At 39.7% G+C, this 19508-nt stretch overlaps 1 protein-coding gene and 1 long non-coding RNA gene across 7 annotated transcripts in view; one reads left to right on the top strand and one right to left on the bottom strand.

Moving 5' to 3' along the window:
• Positions 1-18978, bottom strand: LOC105428001 (uncharacterized). 6 transcript variants are annotated; one of them, XR_016139994.1, is made up of 4 exons: positions 18288-18978; positions 12449-12588; positions 339-775; positions 1-68 (listed from the first exon to the last, which is right to left on the bottom strand). It is a non-coding gene; the product is annotated as an uncharacterized LOC105428001 (long non-coding RNA). The 6 variants fall into 6 exon arrangements; XR_016139996.1 differs by lacking the exons at positions 12449-12588; positions 18288-18978 and adding exons at positions 939-1017; positions 11263-12061; XR_016139998.1 differs by lacking the exons at positions 12449-12588; positions 18288-18978 and adding exons at positions 1609-9296; positions 9638-11254.
• Positions 1-19508, top strand: part of LOC105428003 (5'-3' exonuclease PLD3) — a 78016-nt gene that overhangs the window by 22624 nt on the left and 35884 nt on the right. The window lies entirely within an intron of this gene.

Below are 19508 nucleotides of genomic sequence, written 5' to 3' on the forward strand. Positions count from 1 at the left end.
CCCGTGTCACACGCGCTACTTCCCAAACTGCCACATCTGGTTGCCGACTCGCGACTCCTCGAACACCCCTGCGAACAGTTGCGTGCGTTTCGCAGCATTCTCCCTCACGCGTGTCCGTCACGCGAAAATAAATTCGGAATGTAACTCGATAATTCGACATTGTACAATGAAACGGGAGCGGGAAGAGGCTCTCCTCTCCCCCCTGATTCTTTTCGGCTCGCTAGTTAAGCTAATTAAATAATTATAATTATTAGGTCGTCGGTGAATAATTGTATTGTAGAAAATGAATTGTAGAGAAGAAAATCAAGAGATGATGATTGCTCTTCTAATTTGCTTACTTGGGACTTATGTTCCGGGGTGGACGGTGGATTCGGTGTGGTCGGCAGCGAGCCCCCCGCAGGGGTACAGTGCCGCAGTCGCGCCAGGGCCGTGCGAAGCCCCTCCGTCACGAGACCTTTTATTGCTTCCTATTTTTCGCCGCTGCTCCCCGCCCCGCCTCCTCTCGCGGTCCGTCCTCTCGCGTGTCGTCTCTTTCTGGAATTCACGTTCTCCTTACGATCCCTCAGCAGAGTGCCCGAAATCCACCCTCTGTACGCCGCTGCGGATATGATCGTTCGCAGGGGAGTCGAGAGGTTCAACAATCCGCTCGTGTTTCGTGCCGCTGATTGTGTCCCGCGCCACTTATCAACCACCGCATTCACCCATCGCACACCACCTCCACCCTTACACAACCCTCCGATTCTTCTCGTTACCCCGTTTATCTTCTTCTCCTTTCCTAAGGGCACAGAGTTGAGCAAAGTGTAATAAAATCAATCACTAGTATGAGCACTGATTGCTCAGCCTTAATTAGTGATTAATAATTATGATTATCGAATAATCATAATGGCCATAATTAATGAAAATAATTAAAGCTAAGATAATAAATCGATCTCAATTACATTGTTAATTATTAATCGGAAATATAACCTCTTCCATCGATTTAAATTAATAGGCTATTTTTAAATTCTTGATAATTTTCTAAATAAAATTTATGTAGCTATGAGTAAGAAGTTTTATAATAATCGTACGTTATGTAGAGGAGAGAGAAAGAGAGTTAAAGTTACCCTCAATGTGACTCTCATTTTGAATTCATATAAATAATTCACGATATTCTAATGACTTCGGTCATGACAGCATACAGGAATATCTTCTCATTGATAGTACTTATTACAAATGAAAATATTTTTCTATCGCGAAATATCAATATGTATAATAAATCAGTCAGTAATCTTTCATTCTATGATTATCGATTATTGATTTGAATTGATGATTACAAATTATATGCACGGTTTATTATTAATAAATGATAATTTGAATTGACAATTATTAGCAATTTAATCACTAAATATTTCATGAACACTTCGATTTTAACTAATTTAGACCAATACTTCTATCGAAACATTCATTAACTGTTTCCCCGTTTATGTTATATTTGTCGATGATATGCTAGAGGTATAGCAGAAAGCCGCTTATGTTTTATTCATCCACTGAAGTATTAGATGGCAGGATATTAATCAACTACTAATCATCATAAAAATAATTAGTTTCCGATATTGCCTGGAAAATTACACGATCGAGTTATAAATAACGAACACCCCCTTCTTTCTCTTCCTCTCTCTCTCTCTCTCTCTCTCTCTCTCTCTCTCTCTCTCTCTCTCTCTCTCTCTCTCTCTCCCCTCCCCCCTCTCTCTCTCTCTCCACGATTTAACTGCGAATCTCGGATGACAGACGCGTGCAGTAAACAAATATTGAAGTTTACACTCTAAACAAAGCGTAAGAGTTTCTGCAATACTGTATTTCTAGGGTAAATACAAAGTCTCGCGTATTCGTCGTTCGAGACGACGGCGAGCTGTCGCGGCAATTTTCATTACAGATTCACATCAGTTATCGTACACGCGATTCAACGCGACATTAGTATTTATCATACCGGAAGCAGTAGTTGCAAAAAGTTTCTATTAACGAGCTCTCGCAATGACGTGCCTTGGATAAAGTAAACACCGAAGTCGCGTGCATGGTGAACAGTAATTTAAATTCGATCCGTGATTCTTTCCGAGATTCTTTTTTTTTTCCCCCTCGGAGACTTCGTCGTACAGACCCGACCGACCTAGTCTGAATTAATATATTTTGCCGGCTTCCCATGACATTTTTGATGATTCTTTTAGGAGTCTTATTACTGAGAATACTGAGTTTTAGTACTGAGAATATACGAATATATATAATAATCAATATCGAATGTAAAAAATTATGGAAATTAAAATAAACGACGAATTATTAGTAAATAAAAAGTGAAAGGCAAAAATTCTCGCGGCAATACATCTTTCTCTCTCCCTCTCTCTTTCTCTCTCTCTCTCTCTCTCTCTCTCTACATTTCTTACTTATTTTCTTCACTTATTTAATTTGTAGATGAAAAATGAAATAAAATTTTACGTAATTTTTATAACAATTTTTGTCAAAATAATAACGCTATTTATTGATGCAATAAAAAAGGATCTTATCATCTCCAAATATACTTCAATTTCATTCGTCTTAATAACAGTTTTCTATCTCTATTTGTTCACCTTTCATCCAAACTCGCGACTCACGGAATGACGTAGTTTGATTATTCTTGTAAAAATGCGGATTATGATTACGTTTAACAAGCGAAGAGAGCGTAAACTTAGTTTGCACCGAACTCGAGATGTCGTTTATCGTGCAATAAGCTATCACGTAAACTTTCCCCATTACCTTATATATTACGCATCAATCTCTCCATCATACACGAAGTCTCCGGTTACTCTATCGCGATACGTTCTTACGCTCTCGAAGAAGCGTCATCGCCCTTTCCGTTTTTTTTTTTTCCCGTAAAATTCCGGACATCTGTAAGAGGAACGCAGAAAGGAACGAGGTGAGACGAGGCGACGAGCGGAGGAATGCAAAAAGGTACGCGTTTGTATTTTGCGCACTTTAAGGGACGCGTTACGTAAGTCTCGCTTCGCTGGCGACGAGCTCGACAGTTTAATTTCGATGTGATTCGATTCTATTCTGGGCTTATGCCCGACACGTATATCCTGCGACGTGTGAAAATCTCGAAAGAGTGAAATTAAGCGCGCGCGCGCGGGGCGACGCGTGCCTCGGAGAAAAAAATTGCGCTCGTAAATCAGACGCGGTGGAACGTATTACGCTCATAAATCGGGGGGGAACGACGTATCTGTTAACCCTCTATTGAGAACGGCGAACTCGGATATCCGTAAATTTGTACTTGAATTAAAGGAGGAATCGATGCTGCACCCAGTTCTCGAAGCCGCGGATTTATTATTATTACGTCTCTCCTCGTCGTTAAAGTACGTCTCTCGTCGTCGGCATCCCGATTTGTATTCTCTTTAATAGGGAAACGGCACGTAATATTAATGCAAATGTGTAACTTAATTCCCCCGTTCCCCTCCCCCCTAAGTTAAATAGATAACTCTAACAGGCTGATTTGTGACAATTACACGCATTTTACACGCGCGTAACGAGAGATATGATTTTACACATAGAAATACATACACACATTTCACTACTGCAAGATCGCGAGCAATGCAGATTGGTTATTACGTCGGACAATGTTTGGCGGCGCCGAAGGAAAAACAAACACTATTTCACACTCACTATTTCGTTGTAACAATGTGGAAACCACTTTAATACAAAGTTTTAAAATGTAATTACCATGGCTATTGTTCTCTAAAAGCTTTTATTGTCGACGGAATCGCGAATCGTTTATTGTACAAAATGTATTGTACAAATCCTGACTGAGGGGGGGAAAAAAAGAGGGATGACGCGAGCACGCGCTCTTATTTTCGACGGTCCCGCCATCGATATATTATTTCGCGCCACAGAGAATTAATCCCTCCCCTCCCCCCCCGCGGCCGTGTTAACTATTTTATGAAGTTATATGCTTTCTCATCGGCGGGCTTTGTATCCGCCGCGAGCCTATATCGGAAAATGCACGTTGAACGCGCCTAAACGTGGAAAGCGCGGAAATATTTTCAGCGCCATTTGTCATATAAACGGTGAATTAGCTTTTCCGAATATTACGATCGCACGAGCGTGGCACTTGGTACACGGGCGCACACGTATTCACGCACACACACACACACACACACACACACGCGCGCGCGCGCGCGCGCGCACACACACCACAGCCGCGTCCCCACGTCCGGACGGGCGAATCCAAATACATCGATTAATTACAATACGGCCGCATTTCTCTGAAAACGCTTTCCCAGAATGATGGATTTCTCGACGCTAATCCGACTCCGTTCCGCGCCTCTCGTTATGCATGGACCCGATCTGGAGTCATCGATCGGAAGAGATGGAAGGAGGGAATGTTATGTATAAATATGTTATATAATATGTAACGTGATGGTAATGCAATGCAATGATATATTACATCAATTACACAGAATCGAAAGATTCAAATTGGCTAAGGTATTTGCAAATGAGAAATAAGCTAAAAATTCGAGAGAGAGAGAGAGAGAGAGAGAGAGAGAGAGAGAGAGAGAGAGAAAGAGAAAGAGAGAGAGAGAGGAGAGGGCGGGGAAGGGGAAACTCGATATAGGAAACCCGATATTATAATTTTGCTAATATTGAAACAGTGCACATTCACATTTTACTAAAATTTATTATGTAATCGAGATCACGTAAAAGCGATTTTGTATAAAATTCTATTTTCATACAAATAATTTTAAATCATCGCAAAATTCATAGAAATCCATGTAATAACGTGTATAATATTGAGAATAGAACAAAGTTTTTAATTGAATTTTTTTGATATGCGAATCCATTTTATTGTTTCTCATTCATAAGTCCCCTTTGCGCCGCATCAACAGTTCATATCATAATTACCATGACAGTATATGTAAATTTAATATCGCAGTATTTTCCGATAATAAAATTTATCATTGTTCCCTTATAATTTTACGATAACTGTTAAAAGCATGATTGTAAATCGTATTCGTATTAACTTAAAAATAATTATTGATCTTTTGAGCTATGATTTTACATTACTAGTCACTAGACTGCAAACTCTGAGAAGAGTATTACAAAATTGCATTTTGTTACAATTGAAGTAGATTATTGTCGAAAATATAACTTCATGAAAGAGGGATGATACAACCATGTTAACTATTACACGTAGGTGAACTCGTCGATATTCGTCGATATCTGATTGTATTTTCGCGCTTGTTGATCGGAACGGACTTCGATGAGCGCCGGCGTACTCGTCGGAAGCGATTCGGTTCATTTTTCAAATGTGAACTTCCCTCGTTCGAGCGCCCGATGACGCTCCGATTTTACCGGATGGCGGCCTCGACACGGCGACACGAGAGCACGTCGAACGTGACAAATCTGGCAATTAACTTCCGTAGGTGACGACGATTAATCGGCGGATTAATATCGGTTCCGATCGTCCGCGGGACGAAACTTACATTCACGACAGAATATATCTCGCGAATCTCTGCGAATGATGGAAGTCGAGCGATTAGGTTGTCGGATGCGCGAGCGAATTTGGAAGGCCCGGTGATCCCACGAGACATCATCTAACATTCGAAAATCTAACTTTCGAGGTGGGATTTCGATTAATTTTGCGAAAATTTAACTGGACGCGGACCGTACGTACCGTTACATTGTATATAGAAAGGAGAAAAATCTGTTACCTCGTGTAATTAGTTGCCTGCGGTGATTCACGCGATTCTCTAATTATTATTTGTATTTTGTATGTATTGTAATGTGATAAATCAGAATTAAAGCATTGGTTACGCCGATGACCAATGGCATCTAAAGCATTGAAGGCATACAGCCTTGTAATTGACATGACCTTTTCAATTTTGTAAAAGGATTTTGCAAAAGCTGTCATGAAACAATGCGTGTTGAATAACGTTTTATTGCCTTCTGCCTTAAAAATTAATTAATTTTCAGTTTTTCTACATTTTTTGCAATTTATTGGAATAATTTTCGAGCGATATCTGAATTCTTAGAAAATAATTTTTTTTTTTAACAAAACTGAAAATGAACAAATTTTTTTTAACAAATTTAAGAAATCATAATAAATGATTACGAATCAATATATAAGTGTGTATATAAATTTTAAATAAATCGTCCAAGAACAAATATAAAATTATTTTTGATAAATATTTTAATAACAAAACAAATAATTTAATAAAAGTTTATTGAATTTATTTTAAAAATAGACGGAAGCATTCATATATTTAAATGGTAAAATTCCACTGAAAATGTAATTTTCATAAATATTTAATATTACGCAACATATATATATATATATATATATATATATATATATATAGTATTGACAATTCTTATATATTATTTTGAAACTTGACGGTAACAGTAATAATAAATTACATAATATTACATTACAATATTAATATAATAACAATAACGTCAATTGTCGATAAAACAACGATTTGGGCGTAACAATCGGGAGCTAAGCACCGTTTATATTGCATATTGGTAAATCTACCACTGGTTAGGAAGCAATAACGGGGATGAAAGTGTGTAAGTGAAGTTACGACGACGAACAGGGGGGAGGCCAAGATAATGCAGGATATGGTACGAGGGAACGTAGGCCGATCGACCTGGTTAACCTATATAAAGAGGGGGGGGGAGAGAGAGAGAGAGAGAGAGAGAGAGAGAGAGAGAGAGAGAGAGAGAGAGAGAGAGAGAGGGTGGAGAGTATAGGGATGCCTCTTTCCCTTCGTGCCCCCTTTGATCCCGACTGTTCGGCGTTCTCACGTCACAAAGAAGAAACTTTATCCGATTCTCTCTCTCCCTCTCTCTTTCGTTATCGAACAGAGAGTACGACCAGGTGGAAAACTCGGTGCACGTCGATTTGAACGGTCGAGCGTGTCCGCTACGATGAACTGAGGTAACGCGAGGCGATCCTTTCCGCGAGGAGAAGCGTGATGTTCGAGCGCGATGATTGGCATCGAGGAAAAATGAAAGTTTTTTTGTAACACAGTGTGTTGCGGATCGGGGATTGACATTGCAATCGTGCTTTCGAATCATGCTGGAGACACAAAACAAAATGTGCTGTACATTTGTTGGTAGAATTCCGACAATGTAAACGTAAGATATATATATATTTTTTTTCGCTTTTACAACACGTGTTAAAGAAATTTAAATTAAAATTAATTATAATTGAAATTAATTCTATATGCGTCGTGTCAACATTCTAAATTAAGAATGTTGACTGTTTAACTTGTCAGTAACCTGTTATATTCTATTTAATCCTTAAAAGAAGAAAATTAATTTAATCCGGCATAAAAAATATTGATATACCATCATTAAAGATTATTTTATAGTGTAATTTGTTGAAATTAAGCGAAGAGCTCATAGCATAGTCAAAAATATGTGCGACTCACTTTATACTGCAGGTACATATTTAAAGTGAAACCTTGCAATTGTAGACTTAGTTCATTCTTCTGGACTCCTCAAACTTTTTAATTTATTTCTTTTTCCCTCCTCTATTGTCTTTGGAACTTTAACTTCCAGTTAATTTTAACTAACTTTAATTTAACCGGAACGGTGTTAAACGATGAAAATTGCGACGATAACTCATAGCCACTTCACACGTGTGTGGATTTCTGGCGTTGACGTAATACGTACGGAATACGGTATGTACGAAGTACAGCAATGCGAAAAGAATTACCCCGCTAATTGGCCATCTGGCAGAACGCAACAACACGCAACGCACGCCTCCGCGAGTCGGTGATTCGTTATCGTCGAAACGGATCGTGGCATCGATACTCTTTCACACATCACCTCGATTCTTCCTTCTCGCACGCCCGACAAATGAATCGTTGCAACGACCTACCCCATTCCGGTTTCACCTATCAGCGAAACGTAAATACGGCACAACCCCCGATAATCCGCTCATCCGAACTCTTTCTCGAACGCGGGATTTGTTTTACGCCTACGCGAACTACGTACGAACCGTACGTGTCTGAGTTCCATAATTTCGAGGGGTCGGTAGATGAGACTGGAGATTGGAAAATAAAACCATCTTGTTTCCAACTGCATATACATAAAACACATTTCTTTATCTTAATCTTGAATTTGCTAAAACAGAGGTAAAGGTCTCATATGACGTTTGAATTGCTCAAGTATTCCAAAGATAGGTTCTGAATTCAAAGTATTCGCGATCAGAGTCGAATAGTTCGACTGACCTACATCTGCGTGTGTCGAACGATATACAAAACGTAGTAAAGTCAAAGATCTTTAAAATCAAAGATTTTCAAGAAGTCATCGCGGCGTGTAATCGCTTTTCTGAAAATCTCGCTGCGAATGTACAATTTCTACCTCTTGCATATTACAAATATCGAAATTTAAATTATACAGCGTAGAAGATGAAGACTGAATTAGAAATAGTTCAGTTGTAAGTATCCCATGGCAATTCTCGTACACACTGGCAGAAAGTTTACAGCGAGATTAAAATGTGTACATTTAGGTGGACTAACGTTATGACAAGTTGTGTACAAGTTGCGAGTCATTCTTGTCTCTTCAACTCGCGCGATATTTTACTTGCCAGCTAGACATGAAACTTTAGAAGTACCAGAGGGATTATACAAGCCTCCATTTTTTTATTATAAAAAATGCACAGTATATTTTATAGATATATCACGAGTTTCTCCCTCTCTCGTTCTCTCTTTTTTTTGGAAATGATAAATAATTAAAAAAATTTTTTATAACGGAAGAGAAAAGAGACAATTGCTCGGCGAGATCGGTCTTTGGAGTCTGATAATTTTTCTCTTATTAAATTTATATATAAATTTGGCGTTAATTATTATTGTGCTTAATTATTTATATCGCGAACTACACACTGCCGTTATTTTTAACGAATTTGCGACGCAGCAGTTTGAAAAAACAAAAAAAAATTTTTTAATTATACATATCTCCAAAAATAAATTTAACACATTAAAAATATTTTAAATCGTGGAGTTTCATCGGATATTTTTGTACAGCCTTGTCTTTTATTTTCGACGATTTTCTCGCATTATTTCGCTAATATTATTAAATGTTTTCGTTCCTACATTCAGAATTTAGCAATTTAAATACCTCCGAGTACTGCGAACGTATGTACGTTGCTAATTAATTCAAGTTATAGAGATTGCACTAGGTCGGACGGTTGCGCTATGGTGGTTGAAGTTCAAATGCACGTAATCGCATTGTGACGGGAGAGAATGAGATAGTAAGAGACAAGAGACGCGCTCAGAGAAGAATATCTATTAGAGTGAGGAGAGTCAAGAGAGTAAGCAAGACAAATATATATATATATATATATATATATATATATATTAGAGAATAAGCGGGAATTAAGGGAGATATTTATCGGGCAGGAAAACAGAGGCGACGGAGATATTATATTATTATGCTCTGCGAGGCGAATCCTTTTCGAGCATCAAACAGAAATGCATTGCATATAAATTGGACGTCAAATGCGTTTGCACTAAAGCGAACACAATCGAGAACGCGAAAGGGAAAGAGAGAAATGCGTGGAAAGAGAGAAGAAGGGAAAAGTGAAAAGGTATGCGTCAGATCGATTAATCGAGTTAATCAGCTGGACCTTTTCCGAGGCGCGTTAAGTCGAAACTCATACATTTTGATTTTGTACACATCTCGCCCCTCTCTCCTCTCTCTCTCTCTCTCTCTCTCTCTCTCTCTCTTTCTCTTTTGGCTATTTTTGTATTCTATGTAATAACTTTAAAATATATAATAATAGCAACGATCGATCAAAATTGACCTTCCTTTGTGTTCAAATTTCTATTCAAATATCTAAAGCGCTCATTCAAGCGTATGCATAACTTTGATAACGAACGTTGTAAATATGAATTTATAATATTAAGAGCGAAATTATAAAAATAATCAATTTTCCTTCTTCTTCTGATCTTCGAACATAGAGATAGATTTTTACGTATATTACACATGTGAAGAATTATTTATAAAAAGTAATTCGGATTAATTTAGGTATTTATTAGACATTTATCTATACAGATGCGCGAAAAAGCGCAATATTTTCAGCAACGCATTTAGAATCGATAAGAAAAGGATTAATGCGAGAATAATTGTAAACGTCAACATGTAACAGCTTTCGATGAGTGTTTTTTCCTCACAATTCTTTTTTAACGACATATCGTCACAATCCTCGAACTCGTCGTTGGATTCGAAATATATTCCACGTCGCATTGATTCCAGCGTCGGAAATATGATTCTGCTCTGGCACGTCTTTGCGAAACGAGCAATTCCGTTCCGCATATTACGAGCACGGAGTCTTCGCTCGACTTTCTCATTTCCCGAAAGTCGCCCGATGCAATTGGAAAACGGACGGGGAGTCGAGCGCATTGCCGGTCCTTTCGTCCGAATGCTAATCTAAGTTCGCAAGATCGTTCGACCCTTGGGAAAAAGTTGTCGAAACCTGGACACACGTATAACGCGTGTCTGGAACGAACGGCATTCTCGTTTCGACGGAAAGAAATTGGACGTCCGGGTTCCAGCTGGAGAAAGGGGCGAAACGTAGACTTCGTGACGAAGCTGAAACTCTACTTCGAGAGGCCCCCGAAGCTCCCGCGTCTCGCATCGTCCCGACCTACATTCGACGGGCCACCGCGTTCGACAACAAGCTGCTCACGCTGCGGTTAGTAACCGGGAATTGAAGCCGATATAACCGCGGCGAGATCAATTTTCGAAACTGCGGAATTTTGCTTCACAACTCGCTCCTCGTGGTTCACTTGGCACGAAAGATTGTTTTTCATGCTTTTGAAAATCTGACTTCCCCCTTCGTCTCGAGACAGTGGAGCAAAAGGTAGAAATATCGATAACATGCTTCTTTTCTTAACTAAACTTCACGTACTTTATTGTTATTTGTAATTGAGATGAATAATATCTATATAATTTATTTCATACAATATGAAATATTTTCATATTTATAAATTTAAACAGAGAGAACACTGATTTGGCCTAGATGCTTTCGTCTTATCTCTTTAATTTATTTCACTTGATAGTACAGTAATAAAAAAAAACTATTTCTATATATATATATATATATATATATATATATATATATATATATCTATATCTAATAATGCTAGTAATATAGAATTGTATAGTCACATGCGGGATTTTGCGGAAAGAATAGAAATGTTCTATTTTTCTACATTTGCCTGAGATATTTTCTTCCGCTTTGTATCCTACCTTTTCTACCGGTTTCAATCCAGAGTTTCTTAAGAAACGCGTCGGTCTGTCGAGACGGCGGAAAGACCTCATTCGTGGCATGTTGCGATGCAACCCTCGATGCATGCGCTGGATGGTGCACCGACCGGTTCGCGGCACCGATGAAAGGGGGAACGCGCTGCTGACCCGTTCGCCGTTCACGGACACGACGTCACAGCTCACCGGAAACAATAACCCTTACCCTCGTCGCGGTGTCATCGAAAAGAGACCCGCTACGCGCCCAACGTCGGTGCGTATCCCTCTTAAGCACCTGCGCGTCAGATCGCACGCGGTTCACGGGGTCGCGCGTCTTTCCTCAGTCGCGAAAAATCGAAATCTCCTCCCCGAGGACTAAACCTCCGGGTGTCGAGAAGTGTTTCCGCGGTATGTCGCGGGCGACCGAGGGGTTCGTCCGCGATGAACCGCGTAACGGCGTTCGCCGGTCGCGAACGGTAACGAGCATTCACGCGGGCACGCACACGTATGTATGTACACGTGTACACGGGGATATACGCACATACATATGCACGAGAGTGTCCGCTGAACCGCTCGTGCGTCTGCTAAAAGGGGGTGCGACGATCGTGCAGAATCGTGAAACGGCCGCCGGATCCGGTGACGCGCCGGCGGTGGCTCGCCTGCACGCAATACCCTAAAAGCTTCCCCCAGAAAAAAAAGAAAAACGAATACTAAGAGACTCTAAGAGAAGGAGAGAGTGAGAAAAAGAGAGAGAGAGAGAGAGAGAGAGCACCTCCGGCTCTCGCGCTCCACGTATGACTGTCGCATCGCGGTATACAGCAGCAACGGTAACGATGCGCAGGAGCGTGCGAACGCCTGCGCTTCGCCACCTCCACCTCCACCCTCGTCTCTCTTCCTCCGCCCCTTCCTCCTCCAACAGCGGGTTAAAGTTAAACCTCCCCGCTGTTGTTGTTGCTGCCTCCGCCGTTGCCACCGTCTCTTTCTCTCTCTCTCTCTTTCTCTCTCTCTCTCGTTCGCGCTCTCGCTCTTCCCCCCCTCCCCTCTCTCCCCTCCCACCCCCTTCGATCGATTCGCCGTTTCGATTTTGCGTCCTAATATCTCGCCGTGAGATAAGAAAGATTGCAATATGCGATCGGGAGGAGGGTGGTACCCGTGTGGCGATAAGATGATAGTCGTTCGGCGTTCCACATACCCTCTTAAACGGAAGACAGAGTCCGGGTTGACTCCTCCGGTGTTCCACTTTAATCCCTGAACGGGAGAAGATACAACGACCGATTCTTCTCTCACAATTAACCTTTCGTGATCTCCGGCGTCCGATAGCAGCGCGGTTTTCTATGTATTGAAAAAATAAATCTCAAAACCAGAGAGAGAGAGAGAGAGAGAGAGAGAGAGAGAGAGAAGAATTAATAGAGGGATATCTTGAAATTAAAAGAATATTTCTAAAGCTAATTAAATCTCATAAACGGCGGAAAAGATTAAAGCGGATATTCCGATTCGTTGCCGCGCCTGAATTATGCTAGTATATCCAACGGTAAGGGTGAAACAAAATTTTATTGGTGTCAGATGCAAGTGCAATTAAGCTTCGAAAGGTGATGGCGCCGTAATTGGAAAGGTGAAGAGTGCATTTCCGATATATCTCTTCAGGAAAAACATTTCAATAAAAAAATATAATTCGCGATCGACTGCATTAAACCGGAAAAAAAAATCTGTTTTTGTGTCATGAGCACTCTCTTTTAGCTTAACATTTTCCTTTTCGGGTCAATGAGTTTTGGGAAGAAAGGTCGCAGGTATCGCATTCAAGTGCGGGACGTAAGTGCAAGTTAGCGATATGGATTCGTATCATGATCTATCGACAGCAAAGTGTATTTGGAGTAAAGGTGACTGACCGAAGCTCAGAACAAGCTCAGCCTTCAGTTGGACATGAAAATCCGGACGTGGAGCGGAAAACGAAATGCGTATTTCGTTATTTGGCGTATCCGTGCACACGTGTTGCTTGTGTGTGGGTGGGAAAAATCAACAACGAGAGACATGAATATTTCAAGTCTGTTTTGTAGGTCAGCGATAAATTGGCGTAATTACGCGAGGGGGAGGGGGGGGGACTGAAAATGAAAAGTTATGTCCTGCGAAATTTGCTGACAGGGTTATTCACGAGTTAATATCTTGAAACAAATGAAAAAAACGTGTTGCACCAAGAATCACTTCGCATTTTCTTTCTCTCGCGAGGAAAAAGTATGAATGTTTATCTCGAATGTTTATCACGAACTTGTTACAGAGGATGGAGTTTTGTTCCCTTTTATGAAAAGCCTTCACGAAAGCCGTCCAAATATCTGTACGTGAACGTGCAATATTTTCTCCTTTCAATATTTTCTGCATACAAGCTGGAGGATGACATTCAGTGGCGGATGTTACGATAGCTGTGTAGTGTGCGTCAGATAACTGAATAAATAAAACAATTTATTCATCGTAGCATGGTGGTATACTGCCACATAAAAATATTCTATATTTTTTTTTCGTCCACATTGTAATATTGCGTCAAATTTTTAACAACAATTATATTTGTACAATTTATATTTTTTTCTGCGCGATATATTTCTTCGCAGTTTATGTTTCTTCTCTTTTCAAACGTAATCTCCATTACGCGAAGAATATATAATTTATACTCGTAATATTAAAGATCAAATATTAACGATGCCACATCTCGTTCATTTAATATTTAGCGATCTAATGCGATTTTTTTTCTCTTTTTCTTTTTTACCTAATGCCCTTTCGTGCTCGACAAGTGCGTCTCTTACATCCGCCACCGATGACATTACCGCAAGTTCTGTGCCGCGTATCGGTAGCGTAATATTCCGAGTATTAAGTATTATTATGTCTCTCTGAGGGATTCTTAACATCGACCGCATATAATTACCCCCTCGATCGATAGACCACCGATATTCCTCCTTTCGCGCGCGCACGTCCCCTTATTTATTTTTTTTTTTTCTATCTACCGTGCCGATCATGCGTGCGTCGCGTATAGCAAAATCGACCGACTAATTAGTCAGCTGAGAAACCACGGACGGTGCTGACGAACGATCGCGGGTCTTTTCATCAGAGAATACACTCTAAGGCTTAATATACATCTATGCGATAGACGCAGGAAGCTTGCTCTCTCTCTCTCTCTCTCTCTCTCTCTCTCTCTCTCTCTTTTTCCCGCGAGTCTTCTCGTCGCCTTACGTCGATCGTCTCGATATGTGTGTTTACAACAGCATTTTCCGACGTAATACACAATTATCTCGGACTTAGCTCGCCGGGATACGCTCCGATTTATCTCTAGACTGTGCCTCGTAGGAATTATTTCAGCCCGTTACGCTTCCGATTTACCGATCGAAGGGCGAGGTAAATCGACTTGGAGAGTGCTCGTGCTTGTACGAAGTACCATCGACGAGACGAAGTCGGAGTTTTCCTGAGGCTGATTAATCCTCGAAATATGTGGATTTGATAGAATAGATTAAATGGATCACACTGGACAGGGAAAAATAAAGAAAGAAAGAGAGAGTTAGCTTCTGCAATTTAGAAGCTAACAGATGATCGTTGTCTACATCCCAAGCTGGAGTAGAGTAAAGTGGAGTATAAATTCTTTCAAGGCACTTAACATAAAAAGAAGCAAATACATAAAGAAGAAAATAAACGGCAACGGAAAATGGCAAGAGAAAATGGAAAGAGACTACAAAGGAAAAAAATCAAAAGCTGCTCGTTATTAAAGGCAGTCGTTACAATCGTCAGTGGTATCATTATTATAGGCGATACCGTTATCGGGCATTATTTCATATGTAAATAAAACACTGTTGCGAAAGAACATTATTGTCCATTATTATTATTAAATTACGGCGTACACAATTTAATTGCACCAAGGCGAACTTGTTGGAGCTAACAATGATGTAAGGGAAGAAAGTCAAGAGGTATATAGGTTGCACCGTCGACGGCGTATTAATAACAACATTGGATTAACACATGTAAGTTCCCCGCTCGAAGGTTAATCGACTTTGTTGCTTGAGCGACGACTTAATGGCCGCGATCGGCTCGTCTTGCAATCACGATCGGTTCGGCGCTGCTCGGGGGAAGAAGTTTCGCCGCGTTAGCAACAAATTATTGAGCTTCGCTGGCAAACACTCGGGACGTTTGCGCAGATGCACGATGTCTTACCGAGCGAGCTCGAGAGAGAGAGAGAGAGAGAGAGAGGGGGGGGGAGGGAGGGCGAGAGAGAGAGAGAGCTTGTGCCGTTCACCCCGTGACGGTTCTGTCCTACATCGGACGCTGTTTTGATCCGCTGCTCGATGCGTCGAAAAGTACGCGTCGACTCGCGAAATGTGCGCGCGACCCACATTCAACTCGTGAGATTGAAAAAGTCCTTAATTAGATACACACGTGAGGGTTTCCCGCTGCATTTCTTCGTTATCCTTCGTATATACGATACGCGAAACTAGTTTTATTAATTGATTTACGGTCCACGCGCGTGCATAAATTCGACCAAATTCGACGTATTTATTGTACAAGTCGAGAGGGTACTGTAAATCGCTAATATCGCTAAATCTGTAAAATGAATATTTCTGACGAACGAATCATCAAGCCATTTTATACAAAATATACAATTAACATTCATCAAACGTTTGATATATTAAGGGATGTATTAAGCTATTAAAGATCGCTTTCGAATATACCGATTATCATATCAATGTCTAATTTTTCATGTCTAATTTTTTTTGTTAGGTTTCTCTGTATTGATTTTCTTAACGTTAGTTAACGTTAGTTAGTGTTAGATTAATTCGAATCGTATTTCATACAATTTTATACGACGGAAAGCTTCGCGTCATTAATGTAAACTAAGAAATGAGAAAGGTAAACGTCATTCATATAATTTGAAGATTAGCTTTACTCATCTGAACAATTTACATTTTTGCATATATAACTTAAAAATATAGATTATTTCCAGGTCAATTGAGAGACGGTTGTTCTCATATTCTATTTTTAAAGATCATTATCTTGTTTTTCTTTCTACTGATAAAAATCAGAAGAAATAAAAAATTAGATTTATAATTCTATAACAAAAAAAATCATTGTTTAATAAAAGAGAAAATATATACCAATTTTTTCCCAAATAATTATTATAACTACATAATACAATATTATTATTTCACTCAAATTGACTTAATAATTATTCAAATAATTATGTAGTTTACCATAACGAATTAGGAAACAATAAAAAAGTAAATGAATAAAAAATATATATTGAAAGTAAATGAATAAAAAATATATATTGAATTTTTACAAAAGCAAAATATATCGTCTTTTTATATTATCATAAATTATTTCAATATGTGAGAATAATAAATAAATTGTTGATCTTGGAAAAAGTCGTGAAATAGGAATTTTATTGTCTTTTGGAAAATCGATCGTTCGACGTTTGATTTTTGTGGCTCTCAGGATGTAATTTAAACTATAATATATTTATAATATAAACTATCACATATATATATATATATATATATATATATATATATATCTTGAAAAAGATATGAGTTAATTTGCAATATATATATATATATGAATTGTCATGACTTCTTAGTGATATTGTGTGTAATTTAATATTGCAAATTAACTCATATCTTTTTCGAGATCACTGATTCAATTGCGTAACGAATTTAATGCACGCGTGCATGCAATATTCGCGTTACCTTGACCGTTAGTTAAAGTTTACACTCGAGCAGTAAAACGCCACAAATGTGACGCACCTTTGGCCATTCGCCTCTTCGCAAACCGCACGGTTACAAGACAAATAACTTTGCGAGACTGTACTTTTTTCTTTCAACTGCGTCGTAAATGCGATCCTACCTACTGAATCGCTCGGAGTGAGTGCTAGTCGAATCGTATTACTCAATTTGTTACTGCTACGTTCGCGAAGCGTATTAAAATCTGAAAGAAAATACTGCACATCGCAATTTATCACCGTAAGTCTACTCTATTCTCAATTTATGAAAATTATCGAGAGACAGATTTGTTTCCATGACGATTTTATTTTCTCGGAATAAAATACCGGTCGAAATGGTTCGATTATTTTCTATATATTTCTACTTTAGTGTCTAAATTTCTGGGAAAAATAAAATAATTACCAGAATTCGTTTCGAACAATCTATATAATATAATATAATAGACTTCATGAATCAAATATTATAAAAATTCGATAAATTTTTTATTTCCACGGAAACGTTTTCATATCAGAAGTATTATTGCAATCGCGGATCGCATTGTTCGGCTGTCACAAAAGCTTCTGCTGTAAACGCGATCATTTTATACCGCGCTAATTGTACCAGTTGCAACAGTTAGACAATTGCTGGAAACATTGTGACGGTCGTGTATCTTCGGCTTGTGATAAGCGTGCCACCCGATTGCTTGAAACAAGGAAAGTGTCACCATGCTATCCGAGTAATTACGAGCCGGTTGCATTGAGCTTAGCTTAATTAACCGTAGTAATTCCCTTTCTGACGAACTACAATATAGATCATAGCTAATAATACGCGTGACGTTTTATCCTCACATAAGAATCTTCAATGAATTTAACAAGAATTCCAGGAAAAGTCACATTTTACGAATGCTCCTTTTAGCGCGTTGCAAAACAAAAATTTCCACGAATATATATGTCGAGTTTCCCGGAGTCGCCCATACACCGAGAGAAATTTCACTTCGAGCCAAGACATTTAACATTGATGACCGCAGTTATGTTAATCTTCAAATTACAGCAAGAGAAAGGTCGCTTCCGTATCCACGACCGAAGATTTCGCGCGACGTGAACGTGTGAGGGTTTAACGAACCGTAAATCCAAGCAGTTGTTAGAGGGAAGACAGGGCGGAAAAAGGAAAAGAAAAAGAAAAAGAAAAAGAAAAGGAAAAAGAAAAAAAAGGAGGAGAAGCGAAAGAACGGGTCAAACGTGCGAGGAACGCGATCACCATAGGTCCCTTATAGCGTGCTCTCGTCGGGAAAAGGTGAAGACTTACGGGCGGTCGGCGCGACATGCGGATGAGCGGCACACCGTCCGTCATTTCGAAACGAGCGGAAGTCGATGATTGGATGATGACCGCGATCTCTTCGACAGGTCGCACCTTTTACGTCGCGCTGAAGCGCATCAACGTCCGTCCGGCCGGCCCCGAACGGCGCGAGGGTTGATTGACCGCCGGTGGCACAGAGAGCGCAGTGCACTATCGATTATACGTCTGGCAGCGGCAGCAGCACGTGGTGCCTGCCTTCGACTAGGCCAGTGTGCGCGCAGCCCTACGCCCTATCGCGGGGCAGAGTGCCAGTCGTTCGCTCGGCGCATGTTTATCGGTGCTTTTACGGGGGCCGATAAGGATCCCACCGCCACGCCGTGCCGTGCCGCGCCGTGCCGCGCCGCGCCGCGCCGCGCCGCGCGCCAGAGGAGATTCGCGTTCGCGAGGAACGACCGCCGCGGTCCGCCGAGACGCCGGCCGCGTGTCCCGGGGGGTATGTCCTGCAGAAATACTCCGCGTTTCCCGCTGGCGATAGCGTATCGCCGTGTAGCGGTGCCCGGTAGATCGTTGAGAATTATCACCTCTGATAATTACAGAGGCAACCCGATGGGATTCCGCGGAGATATCTCGAAACAGCATCGGAAGCTTTCACATAATCCTCGATTTTCCTCTCTCTCTCTCTCTCTCTCTCTCTCTCTCTCTCTCTCTCTCTCTTCCTCTTTTTCTTTCACTTCGTGTGACCTTCTTTGTTATAACTAAGACACCGATTGTCTTTAATATCATATGAAAATATGCTGTTGGATGTGCGAAATTCACGTATGATATATATATATCGGTCATGGTATCGTCGGATTTTCGGAAATGTTATGTCATTGTTATGATTGAACGAAATCGCGGAGAAATGAAAAGGAATTGTATTTCTTCGTCTAATCGTGGAAATATTTTTTTTCTTCCTATTTAATGTACATTATTTTCAAATACACCTCAAAATTTTTAAATATAAAAATTAAACAAATTAGACAAGAATAAAAATAAAATAGAATAATAATTAAACAAAATAAAATAGAATAAAATAAAATAAAATAAAATAAAAAATATATATATATATAAAATATATGTAATATATATTTATTTTATAATAAAATAGAATAATAATAATAATTAAACAAATTAGACAAAAATTCTTGTCTCATATGAAATATAATATTGTAATAAAAATTTCCTATAGAA

The sequence above is a fragment of the Pogonomyrmex barbatus genome, unplaced genomic scaffold, assembly GCF_055798465.1.
Source record: "Pogonomyrmex barbatus isolate J1 unplaced genomic scaffold, ASM5579846v1 scaffold3, whole genome shotgun sequence".
Taxonomy (NCBI): domain Eukaryota; kingdom Metazoa; phylum Arthropoda; class Insecta; order Hymenoptera; family Formicidae; genus Pogonomyrmex; species Pogonomyrmex barbatus.